The following is a 7,246-nucleotide window of genomic DNA, read 5'->3' on the forward strand; positions in this document are numbered from 1 at the left end:
TTGCTTAGATTAGGTAATTTTATTTTATGTTTAAGTTTTTTTTATTTTTAATTTCGAAAAATTCAAAAATAAAATAAAATAAAATAAATATAGTTTTCAAAAAATTCAAAAAATTTGTTCTTCAGAATTTTTAATAATGAATTCTAGAGTTTCATAAGATATGTTGAAGCCTGGCTGGCTGTTAAGCCATGTCTAATCTTTTGGACTGAGGTTTTCACTTATCTTTGCAGGAGCCTTTTTGGTTCGCATCAATTTGGCTATTGTATGTAATGCTCTGCTAAAGCTTGGATGGCCATTTGGCCATGTCTAATTCTTTTGGATCGAAGCTTTAGACTAACATTGCATGAATCCTGGAATTCTTATTGAAAATTTTGTATCCCTTTATTTTCTTTTTCCAAAATAATTTTCGAAGAATACAAAAAAAAATTTAATAAAATCATAAAAACAAAAAATTTTGTGTTTCTTGTTTGAGTCTAGTGTCAGATTTTAAGTTTGGTGTCAATTGCATGTTTTTAATTTTCTTTAATTTTTGAAAATATATGCATTGTGTTCTTCATCGATCTTCAAGTTGTTCTTGATGATTTTCCTTACTTGATCCTTAAATTTTCTTGTTTTGTGTCCTTTCTTGTTTTTCATATGCATTCTTGAATTATTAGTGTCTAAAGTAAAAAAAAATTTTAAGTTTGGTGTCTTGCATGTCTTTCTTTTCTTAAAAATTTTCAAAAATATGTTCTTGATGTTCATCATGATCTTCAAAGTGTTCTTGGTGTTCATCTTGACATTCAAAGTGTTCTTGGTGTTCATCTTGACATTCAAAGTGTTCTTGCATGCATTTTTGTTTTCATCTTAAATTTTTATGTTTTGTGTCATTTTGTTATTTTTCTCTTCCTTCATTAATTCAAAAAAAATAAAAAATAATATCTTTCCCTTATTTTACTAATAAATTTCGAAATTTTGGTTTGATTTGGTCAAAAGTTTTAAATTTTAGTTGTTTCTTGTTAGTCAAGTCAAAATTTCAATTTAAAAATTCTATCTTTTCAAATCTTTTCAAAATCAAATCTTTTTCATTTTCCTTTCATGTTTTTTGGAAAATTCTCAAAATTTAATTTTCAAAATCTTTTCCTTATTTTTATTTCATATTTTCAAAATTATTGCTAACAATTAATGTTTAGATTCAAAAATTTCAAGTTGTTACTTACCTATTAAGAAAGGTTCAATCTTTAAATTCTAGAATCATATCTTTTAGTTTCTTGTTAGTCAAGTAATCAACTTTAATTTCAAAAATCAAATCTTTTTAATTTCCTTTTCAAATCTTTTTCAAAATAAATTTCAATCATATCTTTTTCAAAATTTAATTTCAAAATCTTTTTTCTAACTTCTTATCTTTTCAAAATTGATTTTCAAATCTTTTTCAATTAACCACTTGATTTGTTTGTTTTAATTTTAAAAAGTCTACTATTTCTTATCTTTTTCAAAACCACCTAACTACTCTTCTCTCTCTCTCTAATTTTCGAAAACTCCTCACCACTTTTTCAAAATTTTTTTTAATTAACTAATTATTTTAAATTCTAATTTTATTTTCTTTCTTTTAATACTTTCGAATTCTAACTTCTAATTAAAATAAAAAAATATTTTTCTTTTCTTTTTAATTAATATTCGAATACTCTCTCTCTCTCATCTCTTTCTATTTATTTTATTTATTTACTAACAATTCTCTTCTTCTTATAATTCGAACCATCTCCCTCTCTCTGTATTCGAATTCTTCTCATTCTATCTCTACCTCATTCTTCTATTCTTTTACTCACATAAAGGGATCTCTGTACTATGACATAGAGGATTCCTCTTCTTTTTTATTCTCTTCTTTTTCGTATGAGCAGAAACAGGGATAAAGACATTCTTGTTAAAACTGATCCTGAACGTGAAAGGACTCTGAAGAGGAAGCTAAGAGAAGCTAAAGCACAACACTCTGGAGAGGACCTTACAGAAATTTTCGAAAAAGAAGAAGACATGGCCGAACCCAATAACAATGGTGGAGATGCCAGGAAGATGCTTGATGACTTTACTGCACCAACTTCTGACTTCTATGGAAGAAGCATATCAATTTCTGCAATTGGAGCAAACAACTTTGAGCTTAAGCCTCAATTAGTTTCTCTAATGCAGCAAAATTGCAAGTTTCATGGACTTCCATTGGAAGATCCTCATCAGTTCTTAGCTGAATTCTTGCAAATCTGTGACACTGTTAAGACCAATGGGGTTAATCCCAAGGTCTATAGACTTATGCTTTTCCCCTTTGCTGTAAGAGACAGAGCTAGGACATGATTGGACTCACAACCTAAAGAAAGCCTGAAATCTTAGGAAAAGTTGGTCAATGCTTTCTAGGCCAAATTCTTTCCACCTCAAAAGTTGAGCAAGCTTAGAGTGGAAGTCCAAACCTTCAGACAGAAGGAAGGTGAATCCCTCTATGAAGCTTGGAAAAGATACAAGCAATTGATCAAAAGGTGTCCTTCTGACATGCTTTCAGAATGGAGCATCCTATGTATATTCTATGATGGTCTGTCTGAATTGTCCAAGATGTCATTGGACCACTCTGCTGGTGGATCTCTTCATTTGAAGAAGACGTCTGCAGAAGTCCAGGAACTCATTGAAATGGTTACAAATAACCAGTTCATGTATACTTCTGAAAGAAATCCAGTGAATAATGGGACAACTCAGAAGAAAGGAGTTCTTGAGATTGATACTCTGAATGCCATATTAGCTCAGAACAAAATATTGATTCAGCAAGTCAATACGATTTCTTAAAGTCTGACTGAAATGCAAGCTGCATCAGGCAGCACTAAAGAAGCCTCCCCTAAAGGAAAAGCTTATGACCCTGAGAATACTGGAATGGAAGAGGTGAATTACATGGGAGATTCCTATGGAAACACCTATAATCCTTTATGGAGGAATCATCCTAATTTCTTATGGAAGGATCAACAGAAGCCTAATCAAGGCTTCAGTAACAATAATGGTGGGAGAAATAGGTTTGGCAGTAACAAACCTTTTCCATCATCTTCTCAGCAACAGACAGAGAATTCTAAGCCGAGCCTCTCTGACTTAGCAACCATAGTCTCTGATCTATCTAAGACCACTCTCAGTTTTATGACTAAAATAAGGTCCTCCATCAGAAATTTGGAGGCACAAGTGGGTCAGCTGAGTAAAAGAGTTACTGAAATCCCTCCTAGTACTCTCCCAAGCAATACAGAAGAGAATCCAAAGAGAGAGTGCAAGGCCATCAATATACCCATAGTGGCCGAACCTGCAGAGGAGGAAGTGGCAGTGATTTCCAGTGAGGAAGACCTCCATGGACGCCCACTGACCACTAAGGAGTTCTCTATTGAGGAACCAAAGGAATCTGAGGCTCATATAGAGACCATAGAGATTCCACTGAACTTACTATTACCATTCATGAGCTCTGATGAGTATTCTTCCTCTAAAAAGGATGAAGAAATTATTGAAGAGCAAGTTGCTTAGTATCTAGGAGCAATCATGAAGCTGAATGCCAAGTTATTTGGTAATGAGACTTGGGAGGGTGAACCTCCATTGCTCATCAATGAACTGAATGCTTTGGGGCAACTAAAGTTACCTTAGAAGAAATCGAATCTCGGAAAGTTGTTAATACCTTGTACCATAGGCACCATGACCTTTAAGAAGTTTCTGTGTGACCTGGGATCAGGAATAAACCTCAAGCCACTCTCTGTAATGGAGAAACTAGGGATCTTTGAGGTACAAGCTACTAAATTCTCATTAAAATTGGCAGACAAATCAAGGAAACAGGCTTATGGAGTTGTAGAGCATGTCTTAGTGAAGGTTGAAGGTCTGTACATCCCTATTGATTTTATAATCCTAGACACTGGGAAGGATAAGGATGAATCTATTATCCTTGAAAAACCCTTCCTAGCCATAGCAAGAGCTGTGATTGATGTGGACAGAGGAGAATTGGTCCTTCAATTGAATGAGGACTACCTTGTGTTTAAAGCTCAAGGATCTTCTTCTGTAACCATGGAGAGGAAGCATGAAAAGCTTCTCTCAATACAGAGTCAAACAAAGCCCCCACACTTAACTTCTAAGTTTGGTGTTGGGAGGCCACCATTAAGCTTTGAGTCTCTGTGAAGCTCTCTAAGAGCTCACTGTCAAGCTATTGACATTAAAGAAGCGCTTATTGGGAGGCAACCCAATGTTATTTAATTATATTTATTTGTTTTCCATTGTTATTTTATGTTTTCTTTAGGTAGATGATCATGTGAAGTCACAAAAACAACTGCAAAATTAAAGTGGAATAAAAAACAGCATTAAAAATAGCACACCCTGGAAGACAGGGTTACTGGCGTTTAAATGCCAGAATGGGCAGCATTCTGGGTGTTTAACGCCAGAAAAGGGTGTCTGGCGTTTAATGCCAGGAAAGGTAGCAGAGCTGGCATTAAACACCAGAATTGGCACACAGAGGGTGTTTACACGCCAGAATGGTGCAGGGAGCAGAATTCCTTGACACCTCAGGATCTGTGGACCCCACAGGATCCACACCTATCCCACCTCTTCTTCTCTCCTCTTCACACCTTTTCATAACACTCTTCCCCAAATACCCTTTCCCAATCACATCAATACCTCTTCCTAAAACACATAATCTCTTCACCACTCACATCCATCCATCATAAAACCCCACCTACCTCACCATTCAAATTCAAAACATTTCCCTTCCAAACCCAACCCCCTCTTACACGAACTCCATCCCTCTCTTTTCCTATAAATACCCCTCCTTATCACCTTCCACTTCACACATCTTACACACTTACCCCCCTTGGCCGAACCCACTCCTCACCTCTATCTCCTCCATTTCTTCTTCTCCTCTTCCTTTCTTTTCTTTTTTTCTTGAGGACGAGTAAACCTTCTAAGTTTGGTGTGGAAAAAGCCCTGTTTTTTGTTTTTCTATAACCATTAATGGCACCTAAGGCCGGAGAAACCTCTAGAAAGAGGAAGGGGAAGGTAATTGCTTCCACCTCCGAGTCATGGGAGATGGAGAGATTCATCTCAAAAGTGCATCAAGACCACTTCTATGAAGTTGTGGCGAAGAAAAAGGTGATCTCCGAGGTCCCTTTCATGCTCAAAAAGAGTCAACTTTAATCAAAGGTTGGGCGAAGTCCTCATGGACATCTTTGTGGAAGAAGCTCAATGGAAGAGAGACTCAAGAGGCAAGCCGGTTCAATTAAGAAGGCCTGACCTCAAACGCGTGGCTAGGGGATGGTTGGAGTTCATCCAACGCTCTATCATTCCTACTAGCAACTGGTCTGAAGTTACTGTGGACCGGGCTATCATGATCCATAGTATCATGATTGGAAAGGAAGTAGAAGTTCATGAGATCATATCTCTAGAACTATATAAGGTGGTGGAAAAGTCTTCCACATTGGCAAGGTTAGCCTTCCCTCATCTCATCTGTCACCTATGCAATTTAGCTGGAGTTGTCATAGAAGAAGACACCCTCATTGAAGAGGACAAGCCCATCACTAAGAAAAGGATGGAGCAAATAAGAGAGCCCACTCATGGGCCTCAACAAGAGCATGAGAAAATTCCTCATCATGAAATCCCTGAGATGCTTTAAGGGATGCACTTTCCTCCACATAACTATTGGGAGCAACTCAACACCTCTTTAGGAGATTTGAGTTCTAACATGGAGCAACTAAGAGTGGAGCACCAAGAGCACTCCATCATCCACCATGAATAAGAGAGGACCAAAAGGCCATGAGAGAGGAGAAACAAAGGCAAGGAAGAGACATAGAGGAGCTCAAGCACTCCATAAGATCTTCAAGAGGAAGAACTAGCCGCCATCACTAAGGTGGACCCGTTCTTTAATTTTCTTGTTCTTATTTTTCTGTTTTTCGATTTCTATGCTTTATGTTTTATCTATGTTTGTGTCTTTATTACATGATCATTAGTGTCTAGTGTCTATGTCTTAAAGCTATAAATGTCCTATGAATACTTCACCTTTCTTAAATGAAAAATGTTTTTTGAAAAAGAAAAAGAAGTACATGAATTTCGAATTACATCTTGAAAATAATCTAATTATTTTAATGTGGTGGCAATACTTTTTGTTTTCTGAATGAATGCTTGAGCAGTGCATATTTTTGATATTGTTGTTTATGAATGTTAAACTTGTTGGCTCTTGAAAGAATAATGAAAAAAGAGAAATGTTGTTGATAATCTGAAAAAGCAAAAAATTGATTCTTGAAGCAAGAAAAAGCAGTGAAAAGCTTGCAGAAAAAAAAAAGAAAAAGAAAAAGCAAGCAGAAAAAGCCAATAACCCTTTAAACCAAAAGGCAAGGGTAAAAAGGATCCAAGGCTTTGAGCATTAATGGAGAGGAGGGCCCAAATGAATAAAATCTTGGCCTAAGCGGCTAAACCAAGTTGTCCCTAACCATGTGCTTGTGGTGTGAAGGTGTCAAGTGAAAAGCTTGAGACTGAGCGGTTAAAGTCGTAGTCCAAAGCAAAAAGAGTGTGCTTAAGAGCTCTGGGCACCTCTAACTGGGGACTCTAGCAAAGATGAGTCACAATCTGAAAAGGTTCACCCAGTTATGTGTCTGTGGCATTTATGTATCCGGTCGTAATACTAGAAAACAAAATGCTTAGGGTCACGGCCAAGACTCATAAAGTAGCTGTGTTCAAGAATCAACATACTAAAATAGGAGAATCAATAACACTATCTGAATTCTGAGTTCCTATAGATGCCAATCATTCTGAACTTCAAAGGATAAAATGAGATGCCAAAACTGTTCAGAAGCAAAAAGCCACTAGCCCCGCTCATCTAATTGGAACTGAGCTTCATTGATATTTGGAATTTATTGTATCTTCTCTTCTTTTTATCCTATTTTGTTTTTAGTTGCTTGGGGATAAGAAACAATTTAAGTTTGGTGTTGTGATGAGCGGATAATTTATACCCTTTTTGGCATTGCTTTTATATAGTTTTTAGTATGATTTAATTACTTTTTATTATATTTTTATTAGTTTTTATTCAAAAATCACATTTCTAGACTTTACTATGAGTTTGTGTTTTTTTTCTGTGATTTCAGGTATTTTCTGGCTAAAATTGAGGGACCTGAGCAAAAATCTGATTCAGAGGCTGAAAAAGGACTGCAGATGCTTTGGATTCTGACCCTCCTGCACTTTAAGTGGATTTTCTAGAGCTACAGAAGCTCAATTGGTGCGCTCTCAATTTTGT

The 7,246-nt window shown here is 36.0% G+C and overlaps 1 non-coding gene across 1 annotated transcript; it reads right to left on the minus strand.

The window, feature by feature from the left end:
- Window positions 1-2,409: 2,409 nt before the first annotated feature.
- LOC112725489 (small nucleolar RNA R71) lies at window positions 2,410-2,517 on the minus strand. Its single transcript, XR_003164594.1, has one exon. It is a non-coding gene; the product is annotated as a small nucleolar RNA R71 (small nucleolar RNA).
- Window positions 2,518-7,246: the final 4,729 nt, after the last annotated feature.

The sequence above is a fragment of the Arachis hypogaea genome, chromosome 11 (assembly GCF_003086295.3).
Source record: "Arachis hypogaea cultivar Tifrunner chromosome 11, arahy.Tifrunner.gnm2.J5K5, whole genome shotgun sequence".
NCBI classification, from domain to species: domain Eukaryota; kingdom Viridiplantae; phylum Streptophyta; class Magnoliopsida; order Fabales; family Fabaceae; genus Arachis; species Arachis hypogaea.